Raw genomic sequence first — 20,727 nt, forward strand, 5'->3', positions numbered from 1 at the left:
CCCTCCCCCGAAATATGTCCATGACTACTCCCGTGCCAACTGGAATGCCTACCGGGACTCCCTTGCTCTCCAGGTCGATAGCCACCCCCTCACCTACCACCAACCTGACGACGTTACCCGTGCTGCCTCCTTTCTCCAGCAGACCTTGTCTGAGGCCGTGGAGGCCCACGTCCCTACCATTGCCATCCATCCGCACCGCCCCACCTTACCCCCACAGGCCGTCCTTCTCCTGCGTGAATCCCGCCGGCTCTACCGTGCCTTCCTTCACACACGTGACCAGGACACACTACGACGCCACCGGCAACTACAGCGACACATCAGGAACTTACTCACGGCAAAGAAACGCCGGGACTGGCGACAGACATGCACCCGTCTTAATGCCACCTTACCTATCAACTCGTCCAAGTACTGGTCAGCCTTCCGCCGCCTTACCGGATCTAAACCCTCTCCCTACTACCCTCTCCTTCATGATGACCACCCCTTCCCTGATGCCCTTAGTAAGGCCAACCATTTCGCCTCCTACCTCTCCGATATCCTTACCATCCCTGACGATCCCCAGTTCGATTATTCCCTCTTTCCTGATGTCCGTGATCGAACTGATACCTCTGTCCCCCCGCTTGCTCCTGGCTTCCAGTACTTGGACAACATCACACACACAGAACTAAATACCCCAATCACCACTCAAGATATCATTGCTACACTTCGCCCTAAACGCAACACTGCTCCCGGTCACGATCGTGTTACTTACCGTCACCTCCGTGAAGCTCCTGCCTCCTTCCTCTCCACATTGGCCAGGCTCTACAATGTGGTCCTGTCCACCGGCTACTACCCCGACCTGTGGAAAACCTCCCGGATCCTGATGTTCCTCAAGCCCGACAAACCGCCTTCCGCTGTCTCCTCCTACCGTCCCATCAGCCTTACCTCGGTCTTCAGCAAGGTCCTGGAATCCATTCTTACCCGCCGCCTACACAAGCACCTTCACCAACACCGCCTCCTCCCCCCTACCCAATGTGGCTTTCGGCCGTCCTTCTCAGCCGATGACCTCCTCCTTCACCTCACTCACCTCCTCTCCGAACAACTCAATTCCCGTCGTTCCGCCATCTTCCTTTCCCTCGACCTCGAACGCGCATATGACCGTGTGTGGCATTCCGGTCTCCTTTTCAAGCTCCAAACCTTTGCTCTTCCTCTCAACTATGTCCGTCTGGTCGCTTCCTTCCTTTCCCACCGTCCTTCCTATGTCACCATCCACAACACTGATTCCTACACCTTCTACCCCTCCGCCGGTGTGCCCCAAGGTTCCGTCCTTTCCCCTCTTCTCTACCTCCTTTACACGGCAGACATGCCTCCACCTGCACCTCCCCTACACCTTCTCCAGTACGCCGATGACACTGCCTTCCTTGCCCTCGCTCCCACCCTGCAACGCTCCCAGCACCTTCTCCAATCCTATCTTGACCGGTTCACCACTTGGTGTAACCAGTGGTTGCTCAAGGTCAATCCTTCCAAGACCCAGGCGATCATTGTAGGCAAAACCACTCGTTCCTTCCGTCTCCTTGATTTCTATCTTACTATTTATGGCCGTCCCATCACCCTCACACCTACTCTCAAGTACCTTGGTGTCACCCTCGACCGTCGCCTCTCCTGGAACCCGCATCTCCGGACGATCCAAGCCAAGGCACGCTCCCGCCTCCGCCTCCTTAAGCTCCTTTCTGGCCGTACATGGGGTCTGGACCCTTCCACCATCCTCTACACCTACAAGTCCCTCATCCGTCCTATCCTTTGCTATGCTCATCCCGCCTGGATCTCTGCCCCTCCTACCTTCTACAAGTCCATTCAGATCCTAGAACGCCATGCGCTCCGCCTCGCCTATCGCATCCGTCTCCCTTCCCCCACGCGGATCCTCTATGACCTGATTCCCTTCCCGCACCTCCTCCTTTTCCTCGAACGGTTACGGATCCTCTACACCTCCCGCAAGCTTGATCCTCCACACCCTCTTGTCTCTCCCATCCTCTCCCACCCCAACCCGCTGCCGCGCCTGCATTCCTATATCCCACCTGCTCTCCATCTTTACACCCTCCACACCCTCTCCCTCGGTGGCTTCCGTCAACTCCCCCTCCCTGATGATGCCCTCCTCCCCTCCATCTACCCCTCCTACCAACTTTGAGCCTTACCTTCCCTCTCCTCTCCTTTTCCTGTGGGCACCCTCTCTCCCTTCTCTCCCTCCCTCCCCTCCCCTTTCTCCTTGGGCTTCCACTCCCCCTACCCTCCCCCTTCTCCTCCATCCCTCTCCTCCACTGGCATCTTCCCCTCCCCCTCTCTCTCCTCTTCCCCACACCTTTTCCCCTTGGCAGGCCACGACTCTGCTGTCTTCCATCAGTTACTTTCATCGTCCTACGCCGAAGACCATCGCATGTGTTTGTGCCTCGACTCTCCTGCAGTGTGTTTGTGTTTCGTCGTTTGTGCTCCGCTGGTTCACGTGTGGCCATCTGCCATCTGCGTTTGTGCACCGTGTTTCTCCGCTTTTATCCATTGTGCTACGCACGTGACCGACTCCGTTTTAACTCTGTTTTGTCTACTGTTTGTACCCCGCCGTCTTGATTGTTTTTATATCTCACTCATCTCTGTTCTGTGTATACTCTGAGGCCGAAGAGCGGCATACTTGGTCCGCTGCCGGCCTACCTGTTTGTCACAGGTATTAAAATCACAATAAAGGAAAAAAAAAAAAAAAAAAGGTACAGCATAAAGTGGGACGAGGCAGTCTGAATTACATTTTATAGATGTATTTCTCACATACTCAGAACCTCTCGCGGTCGTCGTCGTCGTCGTCGTCGTCGTCGTCGCCGCCGCCGCCGCTTCTGCAGAACTAGCAAATGGCCATCGTAGCAAATGCGGCGAGGGACGCCCTGCCTTCGATTCCGAATGCACAAAGTGTGTGGTCTTGTTTCTCAGTCTATATTTGGTCGGTCTCGTAAGAGGTTGAATGTAACGAATGGGTGGGAAAGAGCAAGGGGCAGCGGCTATGTAAAACGAAAACACAAATCCTCAGGGGTGTGAGCGTTTCGAGATGAGTCGTATACATGATATAGATGGTCGTCAGTGACCATGTGGCCTAATGGAAAAGGCGTCGGACTTCGGATCTGATGATTACAGGTTCGAATGTTGTCACGCTCGTTTTTTTTCCAGTTCTGAAAAAGAAACATACCGTTTTAATGTAGCAATTGAGCAGTACGAAACCGTCTGAATGTTGCTGTTGACCATTTTTTGCTTGGAAATGCTCTTGAGCTTGAAACACACACAACAAGACCGGTGTTAACTAGCGAAATGGTCGGCAGAGTGCCGACACCGCGAGTTTTGACTGGCACTTGCACATCTAAAACAACGTCGGAAAGTAACTCGTTCGGCTTTTGAGTCACATAAAGTATGTGTGTTAATTTTGACGCCACTAGCTCTGCATGCTGTCATGCAATTTCTTTACCTCTCAGAAATGATTATGACATAAAAGTGAAGTACGTGACGAGTGTGACGTTAGGAAAACATTATTCAGCATGGAGAGATTCTGTATGGGACCACCCAACCCAAACGAGTACTGTGTGACGTGCTATCCGGCAGGTATTCACCGAGGTAGCCGGCTAGCTCAGTCGGTAGAGCGTCAGACTCTTAATCCTTGGGTCGTGGGTTCGAGCCACACGCTGGGCGGAACGGAATTTTGTTCCGCTGCAGATGTAAATTACCGTTTTTCTGATTAAGGAGATGTAATGGAAATAGCAACTTTAAACTTTGCCTACGTCTCTGTCAGTCACAAGGAAACTATATTTGAATGTGAAGGTGATTTTGTAGACATGTGTGGAAGACATGTTCTGAAATGGAAGTGTTGTTGTTTGGAGAGCACATCGGTTACGTGTCAGATGTGTAGCCAAGCAGTAATGGGTCGCCATAGCTGCAAATATTAGCCGGTAATATGAAGTGTTGCCAGCTGAAGTCTGATGATGCAAGACGACCGTAAGGACGAAGTACCTAAGAGTACCTCTTTAGCTCAGTGGTAGAGCACTGCTCTAATAAACCAGGCATCGGACGTTCCATCCACACAGGAGAAAGATGAATTTTGGAAATCAGTTGCGCGTCGTGGCCGTATAGCAAACAGTATCTGTGATGACGAACAATTAGCGACAGGCGTTTTTTTTAAGAATTACTCTCAGATGTGATTAAGGCGAATGGCGCAGATAAAGCATTTGCCAAAGCGGTACAGCATAAAGTGGGACGAGGCAGTCTGAATTACATTTTATAGATGTATTTCTCACACATCTCAGAGCCTCTCGCGGTCGTCGTCGTCGTCGTCGTCGTCGCCGCCGCCGCCGCTTCTGCAGAACTATCAAATGGCCATCGTAGCAAATGCGGCGAGGGACGCCCTGCCTTCGATTCCGAATGCACAAAATGTGTGGTCTTGTTTCTCAGTCTATATTTGGTCGGTCTCGTAAGAGGTTGAATGTAACGAATGGGTGGGAAAGAGCAAGGGGCAGCGGCTTTGTAAAACGAAAACACAAATCCTCAGGGGTGTGAGCGTTTCGAGATGAGTCGTATACATGATATAGTTGGTCGTCAGTGACCATGTGGCCTAATGGATAAGGCGTCGGACTTCGGATCTGATGATTACAGATTCGAATGTTGTCACACTCGTTTTTTTCCAGTTCTGAAAAAGAAACATACCGTTTTAATGTAGCAATTGAGCAGTACGAAACCGTCTGAATGTTGCTGTTGACCATTTTTTGCTTGGAAATGCTCTTGAGCTTGAAACACACACAACAAGACCGGTGTTAACTAGCGAAATGGTCGGCAGAGTGCCGACACCGCGAGTTTTGACTGGCACTTGCACATCTAAAACAACGTCGGAAAGTAACTCGTTTGGCTTTTGAGTCACATAAAGTATGTGTGTTAATTTTGACGCCACTAGCTCTGCATGCTGTCATGCAATTTCTTTACCTCTCAGAAATGATTATGACATAAAAGTGAAGTACGTGACGAGTGTGACGTTAGGAAAACATTAGGCAGCATGGAGAGATTCTGTATGGGACCACCCAACCCAAACGAGTACTGTGTGACGTGCTATCCGGCAGGTATTCACCGAGGTAGTCGGCTAGCTCAGTCGTTAGAGCGTCAGACTCTTAATCCTAGGGTCGTGGGTTGGAGCCACACGCTGGGCGGAACGGAATTTTGTTCCGCTGCAGATGTAAATTACCGTTTTTCTGATTAAGGAGATGTAATGGAAATAGCAACTTTAAACTTTGCTACGTCTCTGTCAGTCACAAGGAAACTGTATTTGAATGTGAAGGTGATTTTGTAGACATGTGTGGAAGACATGTTCTGAAATGCAAGTGTTGTTGTTTGGAGAGCACATCGGTTACGTGTCAGATGTGTAGCCAAGCAGTAATGGGTCGCCATAGCTGCAAATATTAGCCGGTAATATGAAGTGTTGCCAGCTGAAGTCTGATGATGCAAGACGACCGTAAGGACGAAGTACCTAAGAGTACCTCTTTAGCTCAGTGGTAGAGCACTGCTCTAATAAACCAGGCATCGGACGTTCCATCCACACAGGAGAAAGATGAATTTTGGAAATCAGTTGCGCGTCGTGGCCGTATAGCAAACAGTATCTGTGATGACGAACAATTAGCGACAGGCGTTTTTTTTAAGAATTACTCTCAGATGTGATTAAGGCGAATGGCGCAGATAAAGCATTTGCCAAAGCGGTACAGCATAAAGTGGGACGAGGCAGTCTGAATTACATTTTATAGATGTATTTCTCACACATCTCAGAGCCTCTCGCGGTCGTCGTCGTCGTCGTCGTCGTCGCCGCCGCCGCCGCTTCTGCAGAACTATCAAATGGCCATCGTAGCAAATGCGGCGAGGGACGCCCTGCCTTCGATTCCGAATGCACAAAATGTGTGGTCTTGTTTCTCAGTCTATATTTGGTCGGTCTCGTAAGAGGTTGAATGTAACGAATGGGTGGGAAAGAGCAAGGGGCAGCGGCTTTGTAAAACGAAAACACAAATCCTCAGGGGTGTGAGCGTTTCGAGATGAGTCGTATACATGATATAGTTGGTCGTCAGTGACCATGTGGCCTAATGGATAAGGCGTCGGACTTCGGATCTGATGATTACAGATTCGAATGTTGTCACACTCGTTTTTTTCCAGTTCTGAAAAAGAAACATACCGTTTTAATGTAGCAATTGAGCAGTACGAAACCGTCTGAATGTTGCTGTTGACCATTTTTTGCTTGGAAATGCTCTTGAGCTTGAAACACACACAACAAGACCGGTGTTAACTAGCGAAATGGTCGGCAGAGTGCCGACACCGCGAGTTTTGACTGGCACTTGCACATCTAAAACAACGTCGGAAAGTAACTCGTTTGGCTTTTGAGTCACATAAAGTATGTGTGTTAATTTTGACGCCACTAGCTCTGCATGCTGTCATGCAATTTCTTTACCTCTCAGAAATGATTATGACATAAAAGTAAAGTACGTGACGAGTGTGACGTTAGGAAAAAATTAGGCAGCATGGAGAGATTCTGTATGGGACCACCCAACCCAAACGAGTACTGTGTGACGTTCTATCCTGCAGGTATTCACCGAGGTACCCGGCTAGCTCAGTCGGTAGAGCGTCAGACTCTTAATCCTAGGGTCGTGGGTTCGAGCCACACGCTGGGCGGAACGGAATTTTGTTCCGCTGCAGATGTAAATTACCGTTTTTCTGATTAAGGAGATGTAATGGAAATAGCAACTTTAAACTTTGCCTACGTCTCTGTCAGTCACAAGGAAACTATATTTGAATGTGAAGGTGATTTTGTAGACATGTGTGGAAGACATGTTCTGAAATGCAAGTGTTGTTGTTTGGAGAGCACATCGGTTACGTGTCAGATGTGTAGGCAAGCAGTAATGGGTCGCCATAGCTGCAAATATTAGCCGGTAATATGAAGTGTTGTCAGCTGAAGTCTGATGATGCAGACGACCGTAAGGACGAAGTACCCAAGAGTACCGCTAGGCCGCGCCTCTTTGGTTCAGTGGTAGAGCACTGCTCTAATAAACCAGGCATCGGACGTTCCATCCACACAGGTGAAAGATGAATTTTGGAAATCAATTGCGCGTCGTGGCCGTATAGCAAACAGTATCTGTGATGACGAACAATTAGCGACAGGCGTTTTTTTTAAGAATTACTCTCAGATGTGATTAAGGCGAATGGCGCAGATAAAGCATTTGCCAAAGCGGTACAGCATAAAGTGGGACGAGGCAGTCTGAATTACATTTTATAGATGTATTTCTCACACATCTCAGAGCCTCTCGCGGTCGTCGTCGTCGTCGTCGTCGTCGTCGCCGCCGCCGCCGCTTCTGCAGAACTATCAAATGGCCATCGTAGCAAATGCGGCGAGGGACGCCCTGCCTTCGATTCCGAATGCACAAAATGTGTGGTCTTGTTTCTCAGTCTATATTTGGTCGGTCTCGTAAGAGGTTGAATGTAACGAATGGGTGGGAAAGAGCAAGGGGCAGCGGCTTTGTAAAACGAAAACACAAATCCTCAGGGGTGTGAGCGTTTCGAGATGAGTCGTATACATGATATAGTTGGTCGTCAGTGACCATGTGGCCTAATGGATAAGGCGTCGGACTTCGGAGCTGATGATTACAGGTTCGAATGTTGTCACGCTCGTTTTTTTCCAGTTCTGAAAAAGAAACATACCGTTTTAATGTAGCAATTGAGCAGTACGAAATCGTCTGATTGTTGCTGTTGACCATTTTTTGCTTGGAAATGCTCTTGAGCTTGAAACACACACAACAAGACCGGTGTTAACTAGCGAAATGGTCGGCAGAGTGCCGACACCGCGAGTTTTGACTGGCACTTGCACATCTAAAACAACGTCGGAAAGTAACTCGTTTGGCTTTTGAGTCACATAAAGTATGTGTGTTAATTTTGACGCCACTAGCTCTGCATGCTGTCATGCAATTTCTTTACCTCTCAGAAATGATTATGACATAAAAGTGAAGTACGTGACGAGTGTGACGTTAGGAAAAAATTAGGCAGCATGGAGAGATTCTGTATGGGACCACCCAACCCAAACGAGTACTGTGTGACGTTCTATCCTGCAGGTATTCACCGAGGTAGCCGGCTAGCTCAGTCGGTAGAGCGTCAGACTCTTAATCCTAGGGTCGTGGGTTCGAGCCACACGCTGGGCGGAACGGAATTTTGTTCCGCTGCAGATGTAAATTACCGTTTTTCTGATTAAGGAGATGTAATGGAAATAGCATCTTTAAACTTTGCCTACGTCTCTGTCAGTCACAAGGTAACTATATTTGAATGTGAAGGTGATTTTGTAGACATGTGTGGAAGACATGTTCTGAAATGCAAGTGTTGTTGTTTGGAGAGCACATCGGTTACGTGTCAGATGTGTAGGCAAGCAGTAATGGGTCGCCATAGCTGCAAATATTAGCCGGTAATATGAAGTGTTGTCAGCTGAAGTCTGATGATGCAGACGACCGTAAGGACGAAGTACCCAAGAGTACCGCTAGGCCGCGCCTCTTTGGTTCAGTGGTAGAGCACTGCTCTAATAAACCAGGCATCGGACGTTCCATCCACACAGGTGAAAGATGAATTTTGGAAATCAATTGCGCGTCGTGGCCGTATAGCAAACAGTATCTGTGATGACGAACAATTAGCGACAGGCGTTTTTTTTAAGAATTACTCTCAGATGTGATTAAGGCGAATGGCGCAGATAAAGCATTTGGCAAAGTGGTACAGCATAAAGTGGGACGAGGCAGTCTCAATTACATTTTATAGATGTATTTCTCACATATCTCAGAGCCTCTCGCGGTCGTCGTCGTCGTCGTCGTCGTCGTCGTCGTCGTCGTCGTCGCCGCTTCTGCAGAACTAGCAAATGGCCATCGTAGCAAATGCGGCGAGGGACGCCCTGCCTTCGATTCCGAATGCACAAAATGTGTGGTCTTGTTTCTCAGTCTATATTTGGTCGGTCTCGTAAGAGGTTGAATGTAACGAATGGGTGGGAAAGAGCAAGGGGCAGCGGCTTTGTAAAACGAAAACACAAATCCTCAGGGGTGTGAGCGTTTCGAGATGAGTCGTATACATGATATAGTTGGTCGTCAGTGACCATGTGGCCTAATGGATAAGGCGTCGGACTTCGGATCTGATGATTACAGGTTCGAATGTTGTCACGCTCGTTTTTTTCCAGTTCTGAAAAAGAAACATCCCGTTTTAATGTAGCAATTGAGCAGTACGAAATCGTCTGATAGTTGCTGTTGACCATTTTTTGCTTGGAAATGCTCTTGAGCTTGAAACACACACAACAAGACCGGTGTTAACTAGCGAAATGGTCGGCAGAGTGCCGACACCGCGAGTTTTGACTGGCACTTGCACATCTAAAACAACGTCGGAAAGTAACTCGTTTGGCTTTTGAGTCACATAAAGTATGTGTGTTCATTTTGATGCCACTAGCTCTGCATGCTGTCATGCAATTTCTTTACCTCTCAGAAATGATTATGACATAAAAGTGAAGTACGTGACGAGTGTGACGTTAGGAAAACATTAGGCAGCATGGAGAGATTCTGTATGGGACCACCCAACCCAAACGAGTACTGTGTGACGTTCTATCCTGCAGGTATTCACCGAGGTAGCCAGCTAGCTCAGTCGGTAGAGTGTCAGACTCCTAATCCTAGGGTCGTGGGTTCGAGCCACACGCTGGGCGGAAGGGAATTTTGTTCCGCTGCAGATGTAAATTACCGTTTTTCTGATTAAGGAGATGTAATGGAAATAGCAACTTTAAACTTTGCCTACGTCTCTGTCAGTCACAAGGAAACTGTATTTGAATGTGAAGGTGATTTTGTAGACATGTGTTGAAGACATGTTCTGAAATGCAAGTGTTGTTGTTTGGAGAGCACATCGGTTACGTGTCAGATGTGTAGCCAAGCAATAATGGGTCGCCATAGCTGCAAATATTAGCCGGTAATATGAAGTGTTGTCAGCTGAAGTCTGATGATGCAGACGACCGTAAGGACGAAGTACCCAAGAGTACCGCTAGGCCGCACCCCTATAGCTCAGTGGTAGAGCACTGCTCTAATAAACCAGGCATCGGACGTTCCATCCACACAGGAGACTGATGAATTTTGGAAATCAGTTGCGCGTCGTGGCCGTATATCAAACAGTATCTGTGATGACGAACAATTAGCGACAGGCGTTTTTTTTAAGAATTACTCTCAGATGTGATTAAGGCGAATGGCGCAGATAAAGCATTTGGCAAAGCGGTACAGCATAAAGTGGGACGAGGCAGTGTCAATTACATTTTATAGATGTATTTCTCACATATCTCAGAGCCTCTCGCGGTCGTCGTCGTCGTCGTCGTCGTCGTCGTCGTCGCCGCCGCCGCCGCTTCTGCAGTACTAGCAAATGGCCATCGTAGCAAATGCGGCGAGGGACGCCCTGCCTTCGATTCCGAATGCACAAAATGTGTGGTCTTGTTTCTCAGTCTATATTTGGTCGGTCTCGTAAGAGGTTGAATGTAACGAATGGGTGGGAAAGAGCAAGGGGCAGCGGCTTTGTAAAACGAAAACACAAATCCTCAGGGGTGTGAGCGTTTCGAGATGAGTCGTATACATGATATAGTTGGTCGTCAGTGATCATGTGGCCTAATGGATAAGGCGTCGGACTTCGGAGCTGATGATTACAGGTTCGAATGTTGTCACGCTCGTTTTTTTCCAGTTCTGAAAAAGAAACATACTGTTTTAATGTAGCAATTGAGCAGTACGAAATCGTCTGATTGTTGCTGTTGACCATTTTTTGCTTGGAAATGCTCTTGAGCTTGAAACACACACAACAAGACCGGTGTTAACTAGCGAAATGGTCGGCAGAGTGCCGACACCGCGAGTTTTGACTGGCACTTGCACATCAAAAACAACGTCGGAAAGTAACTCGTTTGGCTTTTGAGTCACATAAAGTATGTGTGTTAATTTTGATGCCACTAGCTCTGCTTGCTGTCATGCAATTTCTTTACCTCTCAGAAATGATTATGACATAAAAGTGAAGTACGTGACGAGTGTGACGTTAGGAAAACATTAGGCAGCATGGAGAGATTCTGTATGGGACCACCCAACCCAAACGAGTACTGTGTGACGTTCTATCCGGCAGGTATTCACCGAGGTAGCCGGCTAGCTCAGTCGGTAGAATGTCAGACTCCTAATCCTAGGGTCGTGGGTTCGAGCCACACGCTGGGCGGAACGGAATTTTGTTCCGCTGCACATGTAAATTACCGTTTTTCTGATTAAGGAGATGTAATGGAAATAGCAACTTTAAACTTTGCCTACGTCTCTGTCAGTCACAAGGAAACTGTATTTGAATGTGAAGGTGATTTTGTAGACATGTGTTGAAGACATGTTCTGAAATGCAAGTGTTGTTGTTTGGAGAGCACATCGGTTACGTGTCAGATGTGTAGACAAGCAATAATGGGTCGCCATAGCTGCAAATATTAGCCGGTAATATGAAGTGTTGTCAGCTGAAGTCTGATGATGCAGACGACCGTAAGGACGAAGTACCCAAGAGTACCGCTAGGCCGCGCCCCTATAGCTCAGTGGTAGAGCACTGCTCTAATAAACCAGGCATCGGACGTTCCATCCACACAGGAGAATGATGAATTTTGGAAATCAGTTGCGCGTCGTGGCCGTATAGCAAACAGTATCTGTGAAGACGAACAATTAGCGACAGGCGTTTTTTTTAAGAATTACTCTCAGATGTGATTAAGGCGAATGGCGCAGATAAAGCATTTGCCAAAGCGGTACAGCATAAAGTGGGACGAGGCAGTCTGATTTACATTTTATAGATGTATTTCTCACATATCTCAGAGCCTCTCGCGGTCGTCGTCGTCGTCGTCGTCGTCGTCGTCGTCGCCGCCGCCGCTTCTGCAGAAGTAGCAAATGGCCATCGTAGCAAATGCGGCGAGGGACGCCCTGCCTTCGATTCCGAATGCACAAAGTGTGTGGTCTTGTTTCTCAGTCTATATTTGGTCGGTCTCGTAAGAGGTTGAATGTAACGAATGTGTGGGAAAGAGCAAGGGGCTGCGGCTTTGTAAAACGAAAACACAAATCCTCAGGGGTGTGAGCGTTTCGAGATGAGTCGTATAATTGATATAGTTGGTCGTCAGTGACTATGTGGCGTAATGGATAAGGCGTCGGACTTCGGACCTGATGATTACAGGTTCGAATGTTGTCACGCTCGTTTTTTTCCAGTTCTGAAAAAGAAACAAACCGTTTTAATGTAGCAATTGAGCAGTACGAAACCGTCTGAATGTTGCTGTTGACCATTTTTTGCTTGGAAATGCTCTTGAGCTTGAAACACACACAACAAGACCGGTGTTAACTAGCGAAATGGTCGGCAGAGTGCCGACACCTCGAGTTTTGACTGGCACTTGCACATCTAAAACAATGTCGGAAAGTAACTCGTTCGGCTTTTGAGTCACATAAAGTATGTGTGTTAATTTTGACGCCACTAGCTCTGCATGCTGTCATGCAATTTCTTTACCTCTCAGAAATGATTATGACATAAAAGTGAAGTACGTGACGAGTGTGACGTTAGGAAAACATTAGGCAGCATGGAGAGATTCTGTATGGGACCACCCAACCCAAACGAGTACTGTGTGACGTGCTATCCGGCAGGTATTCACCGAGGTAGCCGGCTAGCTCAGTCGGTAGAGCGTCAGACTCTTTATCCTAGGGTCATGGGTTCGAGCCACACGCTGGGCGGAACGGAATTTTGTTCCGCTGCAGATGTAAATTACCGTTTTTCTGATTAAGGAGATGTAATGGAAATAGCAACTTTAAACTTTGCCTACGTCTCTGCAGTCACAAGGAAACTGTATTTGAATGTGAAGGTGATTTTGTAGACATGTGTGGAAGACATGTTCTGAAATGCAAGTGTTGTTGTTTGGAGAGCACATCGGTTACGTGTCAGATGTGTAGCCAAGCAGTAATGGGTCGCCATAGCTGCAAATATTAGCCGGTAATATGAAGTGTTGTCAGCTGAAGTCTGATGATGCAGACGACCGTAAGGACGAAGTACCCAAGAGTACCGCTAGGCCGCGCCTCTTTAGCTCAGTGGTAGAGCACTGCTCTAATAAACCAGGCATCGGACGTTCCATCCACACAGGAGAAAGATGAATTTTGGAAATCAGTTGCGCGTCGTGGCCGTATAGCAAACAGTATCTGTGATGACGAACAATTAGCGACAGGCGTTTTTTTTAAGAATTACTCTCAGATGTGATTAAGGCGAATGGCGCAGATAAAGCATTTGCCAAAGCGGTACACCCTAAAGTGGGACGAGGCAGTCTGAATTACATTTTATAGATGTATTTCTCACATATCTCAGAGCCTCTCGCTGTCGTCATCGTCGTCGCCGCCGCCGCTTCTGCAGAAGTAGCAAATGGCCATCGTAGCAATTGCAGTGAGGGACGCCCTGCCTTCGTTTCCGAATGCACAAAGTGTGTGGTCTTGTTTCTCAGTCTATATTTGGTCGGTCTCGTAGGAGGTTGAATGTAACGAATGGGTGGGAAAGAGCAAGGGGCAGCGGCTGTGTAAAACGAAAACACAAATCCTCAGGGGTGTGAGCGTTTCGAGATGAGTCGTATACATGATATAGTTGGTCGTCAGTGACCATGTGGCCTAATGGATAAGGCGTCGGACTTCGGACCTGATGATTACAGGTTCAGATGTTGTCACGCTCGTTTTTTCCAGTTCTGAAAAAGAAACATACCGTTTTAATGTAGCAATTGAGCAGTACGAAACCGTCTGAATGTTGCTGTTGACCATTTTTTGCTTGGAAATGCTCTTGAGCTTGAAACACACACAACAAGACCGGTGTTAACTAGCGAAATGGTCGGCAGAGTGCCGACACCGCGAGTTTTGACTGGCACTTGCACATCTAAAACAACGTCGGAAAGTAACTCATTCGGCTTTTGAGTCACATAAAGTATGTGTGTTAATTTTGACGCCACTAGCTCTGCATGCTGTCATGCAATTTCTTTACCTCTCAGAAATGATTATGACATAAAAGTGAAGTACGTGACGAGTGTGACGTTAGAAAAACATTAGGCAGCATGGAGAGATTCTGTATGGGACCACCCAACCCAAACGAGTACTTTGTGACGTGCTATCCGGCAGGTATTCACCGAGGTAGCCGGCTAGCTCAATCGGTAGAGCGTCAGACTCTTAATCCTAGGGTCGTGGGTTCGATCCACACGCTGGGCGGAACGGAATTTTGTTCCGCTGCAGATGTAAATTACCGTTTTTCTGATTAAGGAGATGTAATGGAAATAGCAACTTTAAACTTTGCCTACGTCTCTGTCAGTCACAAGGAAACTGTATTTGAATGTGAAGGTGATTTTGTAGACATGTGTGGAAGACATGTTCTGAAATGCAAGTGTTGTTGTTTGAAGAGCACATCGGTTACGTGTCAGATATGTAGCCAAGCAGTAATGGGTCGCCATAGCTGCAAATATTAGCCGGTAATATGAAGTGTTGTCAGCTGAAGTCTGATGATGCAGACGACCGTAAGGACGAAGTACCCAAGAGTACCGCTAGGCCGCGCCTCTTTAGCTCAGTGGTAGAGCGCTGCTCTAATAAACCAGGCATCGGACGTTCCATCCACACAGGAGAAAGATGAATTTTGGAAATCAGTTGCGCGTCGTGGCCGTATAGCAAACAGTATCTGTGATGACGAACAATTAGCGACAGGCGTTTTTTTTTAAGAATTACTCTCAGATGAGATTAAGGAGAATGGCGCAGATAAAGCATTTGCCAAAGCGGTATGTCGTCGCCGCCGCCGCCGCTTCTGCAGAAGTAGCAAATGGCCATCGTAGCAAATGCGGCGAGGGACGCCCTGCCTTCGATTCCGAATGCACAAAGTGTGTGGTCTTGTTTCTCAGTCTATATTTGGGCGGTCTCGTAAGAGGTTGAATGTAACGAATGGGTGGGAAAGAGCAAGGGGCAGCGGCTTTGTAAAACGAAAACACAAATCCTCAGGGGTGTGAGCGTTTCGAGATGAGTCGTATACATGATATAGTTGGTTGTCAGTGACCATGTGGCCTAATGGATAAGGTGTCGGACTTCGGATCTGATGATTACAGGTTCGAATGTTGTTACGATCCTTTTTTTTCCAGTTCTGAAAAAGAAACATACCGTTATAATGTAGCAATTGAGCAGTACGAAACCGTCTGAATGTTGCTGTTGACCATTTTTTGCTTGGAAATGCTCTTGAGCTTGAAACACACACAACAAGACCGGTGTTAACTAGCGAAATGGTCGGCAGAGTGCCGACACCGCGAGTTTTGACTGGCACTTGCACATCTAAAACAACGTCGGAAAGTAACTCGTTCGGCTTTTGAGTCACATAAAGTATGTGTGTTAATTTTGACGCCACTAGCTCTGCATGCTGTCATGCTATTTCTTTACCTCTCAGAAATGATTATGACATAAAATGTGAAGTACGTGACGAGTGTGACGTTAGGAAAACATTAGGCAGCGTGGAGAGATTCTGTATGGGACCACCCAACCCAAACGAGTACTGTGTGACGTGCTATCCGGCAGGTATTCACCGAGGTAGCCGGCTAGCTCAGTCGGTAGAGCGTCAGACTCTTAATCCTAGGGTCGTGGGTTGGAGCCACACGCTGGGCGGAACGGAATTTTGTTCCGCTGCAGATGTAAATTACCGTTTTTTCTGATTAAGGAGATGTAATGGAAATAGCAACTTTAAACTTTGCCTACGTCTCTGTCAGTCACAAGGAAACTGTATTTGAATGTGAAGGTGATTTTGTAGACATGTGTGAAAGACATGTTCTGAAATGCAAGTGTTGTTGTTTGAAGAGCACATCGGTTACGTGTCAGATATGTAGCCAAGCAGTAATGGGTCGCCATAGCTGCAAATATTAGCCGGTAATATGAAGTGTTGTCAGCTGAAGTCTGATGATGCAGACGACCGTAAGGACGAAGTACCCAAGAGTACCGCTAGGCCGCGCCTCTTTAGCTCAGTGGTAGAGCACTGCTCTAATAAACCAGGCATCGGACGTTCCATCCACACAGGAGAAAGATGAATTTTGGAAATCAGTTGCGCGTCGTGGCCGTATAGCAAACAGTAACTGTGATGACGAACAATTAGCGACAGGCGTTTTTTTTTAAGAATTACTCTCAGATGTGATTAAGGCTAATGGCGCAGATAAAGCATTTGCCAAAGCGGTACAGCATAAAGTGGGACGAGGCAGTCTGAATTACATTTTATAGATGTATTTCTCACATATCTCAGAGCCTCTCGCGGTCGTCGTCGTCGTCGTCGTCGTCGTCGTCGTCGTCGTCGTCGTCGTCGTCGTCGCCGCCGCCGCCGCCGCTTCTGAAGAAGTAGCATATAGCCATCGTAGCAATTGCGGCGAGGGACGCCCTGCCTTCGTTTCCGAATGCACAAAGTGTGTGGTCTTGTTTCTCAGTCTATATTTGGTCGGTCTCGTAAGAGGTTGAATGTAACGAATGGGTGGGAAAGAGCAAGGGGCAGCGGCTGTGTAAAACGAAAACACAAATCCTCAGGGGTGTGAGCGTTTCGAGATGAGTCGTATACATGATATAGTTGGTCGTCAGTGACCATGTGGCATAATGGATAAGGCGTCGGACTTCGGATCTGATGATTACAGGTTCGAATGTTGTCACGCTCGTTTTTTTCCAGTTCTGAAAAAGAAACATACCGTTTTAATGTAGCAATTGAGCAGTAGGAAACCGTCTGAATGTTGCTGTTGACCATTTTTTGCTTGGAAATGCTCTTGAGCTTGAAACACACACAACAAGACCGGTGTTAACTAGCGAAATGGTCGGCAGAGTGCCGACACCGCGAGTTTTGACTGGCACTTGCACATCTAAAACAACGTCGGAAAGTAACTCGTTCGGCTTTTGAGTCACATAAAGTATGTGTGTTAATTTTGACGCCACTAGCTCTGCATGCTGTCATGCAATTTCTTTACCTCTCAGAAATGATTATGACATAAAAGTGAAGTACGTGACGAGTGTGACGTTAGGAAAACATTAGGCAGCGTGGAGAGATTCTGTATGGGACCACCCAACCCAAACGAGTACTGTGTGACGTGCTATCCGGCAGGTATTCACCGAGGTAGCCGGCTAGCTCAGTCGGTAGAGCGTCAGACTCTTAATCCTAGGGTCGTGGGTTCGAGCCACACGCTGGGCGGAACGGAATTTTGTTCCGCTGCAGATGTAAATTACCGTTTTTCTGATTAAGGAGATGTAATGGAAATAGCAACTTTAAACTTTGCCTACGTCTCTGTCAGTCACAAGGAAACTGTATTTGAATGTGAAGGTGATTTTGTAGACATGTGTGGAAGACATGTTCTGAAATGCAAGTGTTGGTGTTTGGAGAGCACATCGGTTACGTGTCAGATATGTAGCCAAGCAGTAATGGGTCGCCATAGCTGCAAATATTATCCGGTAATATGAAGTGTTGTCAGCTGAAGTCTGATGATGCAGACGACCGTAAGGACGAAGTACCCAAGAGTACCGCTAGGCCGCGCCTCTTTAGCTCAGTGGTAGAGCACTGCTCTAATAAACCAGGCATCGGACGTTCCATCCGCACAGGAGAAAGATGAATTTTGGAAATCAGTTGCGCGTCGTGGCCGTATAGCAAACAGTATCTGTGATGACGAACAATTAGCGACAGGCGTTTTATTTAAGAATTACTCTCAGATGTGATTAAGGCGAATGGCGCAGATAAAGCATTTGCCAAAGCGGTACAGCATAAAGTGGGACGAGGCAGTCTGAATTACATTTTATAGATGTATTTCTCACATATCTCAGAGCCTCTCTCGGTCGTCGCCGCCGCTTCTGCAGAACTAGCAAATGGCCATCGTAGCAAATGCGGCGAGGGACGCCCTGCCTTCGATTCCGAATGCACAAAGTGTGTGGTCTTGTTTCTCAGTCTATATTTGGTCGGTCTCGTAAGAGGTTGAATGTAACGAATGGGTGGGAAAGAGCAAGGGGCAGCGGCTTTGTAAAACGAAAACACAAATCCTCAGGGGTGTGAGCGTTTCGAGATGAGTCGTATACATGATATAGATGGTCGTCAGTGACCATGTGGCCTAATGGATAAGGCGTCGGACTTCGGATCTGATGATTACAGGTTCGAATGTTGTCACGATCGGTTTTTTCCTGTTCTGAAAAAGAAACATACCGTTTTAATGTAGCAATTGAGCAGTACGAAACCGTCTGAATGTTGCTGTTGACCATATTTTGCTTGGAAATGCTCTTGAGCTTGAAACACACACAACAAGACCGGTGTTAACTAGCGAAATGGTCGGCAGAGTGCCGACACCGCGAGTTTTGACTGGCACTTGCACATCTAAAACAACGTCGGAAAGTAACTCGTTCGGCTTTTGAGTCACACAAAGTATGTGTGTTAATTTTGACTCCACTAGCTCTGCATGCTGTCATGCAATTTCTTTACCTCTCAGAAATGATTATGACATAAAAGTGAAGTACGTGACGAGTGTGACGTTAGGAAAACATTAGGGAGCATGGAGAGATTCTGTATGGGACCACCCAACCCAAACGAGTACTGTGTGACGTGCTATCCGTCAGGTATTCACCGAGGTAGCCGGCTAGCTCAATCGGTTGAGCGTCAGACTCTTAATCCTAGGGTCGTGGGTTCGAGCCACACGCTGGGCGGAACGGAATTTTGTTCCGCTGCAGATGTAAATTACCGTTTTTCTGATTAAGGAGATGTAATGGAAATAGCAACTTTAAACTTTGCCTACGTCTCTGTCAGTCACAAGGAAACTGTATTTGAATGTGAAGGTGATTTTGTAGACATGTGTGGAAGACATGTTCTGAAATGCAAGTGTTGTTGTTTGGAGAGCACATCGGTTACGTGTCAGATATGTAGCCAAGCACTAATGGGTCGCCATAGCTGCAAATATTAGCCGGTAATATGAAGTGTTGTCAGCTGAAGTCTGATGATGTAGACGACCGTAAGGACGAAGTACCCAAGAGTATCGCTAGGCCGCGCCTCTTTAGCTCTGTGGTAGAGCACTGCTCTAATAAACCAGGCATCGGACGTTCCATCTGCACAGGAGAAAGATGAATTTTGGAAATCAGTTGCGCGTCGTGGCCGTATAGCAAACAGTAACTGTGATGACGAACAATTAGCGACAGGCGTTTTTTTTTAAGAATTACTCTCAGATGTGATTAAGGCGAATGGCGCAGATAAAGCATTTGCCAAAGCGGTACAGCATAAAGTGGTACGAGGCAGTCTGTATTACATTTTATAGATGTATTTCTCACATATCTCAGAGCCTCTCGCGGTCGTCGTCGTCGCCGCAGCCGCTTTTGCAGAACTAGCAAATGGCCATCGTAGCAAATGCGGCGAGGGACGCCCTGCCTTCGATTCCGAATGCACAAAGTGTGTGGTCTTGTTTCTCAGTCTATATTTGGCCGGTCTCGTAAGAGGTTGAATGTAACGAATGGGTGGGAAAGAGCAAGGGGCAGCGGCTGTGTAAAACGAAAACACAAATCCTCAGGGGTGTGAGCGTTTCGAGATGAGTCGTATACATGATATAGTTGGTCGTCAGTGACCATGTGGCCTAATGGATAAGGCGTCGGACTTCGGATCTGATGATTACAGGTTCGAATGTTGTCACGCTCGTTTTTTTCCAGTTCTGAAAAAGAAACATACCGTTTTAATGTAGCAATTGAGCAGTAGGAAACCGTCTGAATGTTGCTGTTGACCATTTTTTGCTTGGAAATGCTCTTGAGCTTGAAACACACACAACAAGACCGGTGTTAACTAGCGAAATGGTCGGCAGAGTGCCGACACCGCGAGTTTTGACTGGCACTTGCACATCTAAAACAACGTCGGAAAGTAACTCGTTCGGCTTTTGAGTCACATAAAGTATGTGTGTTAATTTTGACGCCACTAGCTCTGCATGCTGTCATGCAATTTCTTTACCTCTCAGAAATGATTATGACATAAAAGTGAAGTACGTGACGAGTGTGACGTTAGGAAAACATTAGGCAGCGTGGAGAGATTCTGTATGGGACCACCCAACCCAAACGAGTACTGTGTGACGTGCTATCCGGCAGGTATTCACCGAGGTAGCCGGCTAGCTCAGTCGGTAGAGCGTCAGACTCTTAATCCTAGGGTCGTGGGTTCGAGCCACACGCTGGGCGGAACGGAATTTTGTTCCGCTGCAGATGTAAATTACCGTTTTTCTGATTAAGGAGATGTAATGGAAATAGCAACTTTAAACTTTGCCTACGTCTCTGTCAGTCACAAGGAAACTGTATTTGAATGTGAAGGTGATTTTGTAGACATGTGTGGAAGACATGTTCTGAAATGCAAGTGTTGGTGTTTGGAGAGCACATCGGTTACGTGTCAGATATGTAGCCAAGCAGTAATGGGTCGCCATAGCTGCAAATATTATCCGGTAATATGAAGTGTTGTCAGCTGAAGTCTGATGATGCAGACGACCGTAAGGACGAAGTACCCAAGAGTACCGCTAGGCCGCGCCTCTTTAGCTCAGTGGTAGAGCACTGCTCTAATAAACCAGGCATCGGACGTTCCATCCGCACAGGAGAAAGATGAATTTTGGAAATCAGTTGCGCGTCGTGGCCGTATAGCAAACAGTATCTGTGATGACGAACAATTAGCGAC

The 20,727-nt window shown here is 47.3% G+C and overlaps 6 non-coding genes across 6 annotated transcripts; all 6 read left to right on the plus strand.

The window, feature by feature from the left end:
- The first annotated feature begins 6,623 nt into the window (after positions 1 to 6,623).
- Trnak-cuu (transfer RNA lysine (anticodon CUU)) lies at positions 6,624 to 6,696 on the plus strand. The gene has a single exon. It is a non-coding gene; the product is annotated as a tRNA-Lys (tRNA).
- Positions 6,697 to 8,140: 1,444 nt separating this feature from the next.
- On the plus strand, positions 8,141 to 8,213 carry Trnak-cuu (transfer RNA lysine (anticodon CUU)). Its single transcript has one exon. It is a non-coding gene; the product is annotated as a tRNA-Lys (tRNA).
- A 1,450-nt stretch (positions 8,214 to 9,663) lies between these two features.
- Positions 9,664 to 9,736, plus strand: Trnar-ccu (transfer RNA arginine (anticodon CCU)). The gene has a single exon. It is a non-coding gene; the product is annotated as a tRNA-Arg (tRNA).
- Positions 9,737 to 14,206: 4,470 nt separating this feature from the next.
- Trnak-cuu (transfer RNA lysine (anticodon CUU)) lies at positions 14,207 to 14,279 on the plus strand. The gene has a single exon. It is a non-coding gene; the product is annotated as a tRNA-Lys (tRNA).
- Positions 14,280 to 17,180: 2,901 nt separating this feature from the next.
- On the plus strand, positions 17,181 to 17,253 carry Trnak-cuu (transfer RNA lysine (anticodon CUU)). Its single transcript has one exon. It is a non-coding gene; the product is annotated as a tRNA-Lys (tRNA).
- A 2,917-nt stretch (positions 17,254 to 20,170) lies between these two features.
- On the plus strand, positions 20,171 to 20,243 carry Trnak-cuu (transfer RNA lysine (anticodon CUU)). Its single transcript has one exon. It is a non-coding gene; the product is annotated as a tRNA-Lys (tRNA).
- The last annotated feature ends 484 nt before the right edge of the window (positions 20,244 to 20,727 follow it).

The sequence above is a fragment of the Schistocerca gregaria genome, chromosome 7 (assembly GCF_023897955.1).
Source record: "Schistocerca gregaria isolate iqSchGreg1 chromosome 7, iqSchGreg1.2, whole genome shotgun sequence".
Taxonomy (NCBI): domain Eukaryota; kingdom Metazoa; phylum Arthropoda; class Insecta; order Orthoptera; family Acrididae; genus Schistocerca; species Schistocerca gregaria.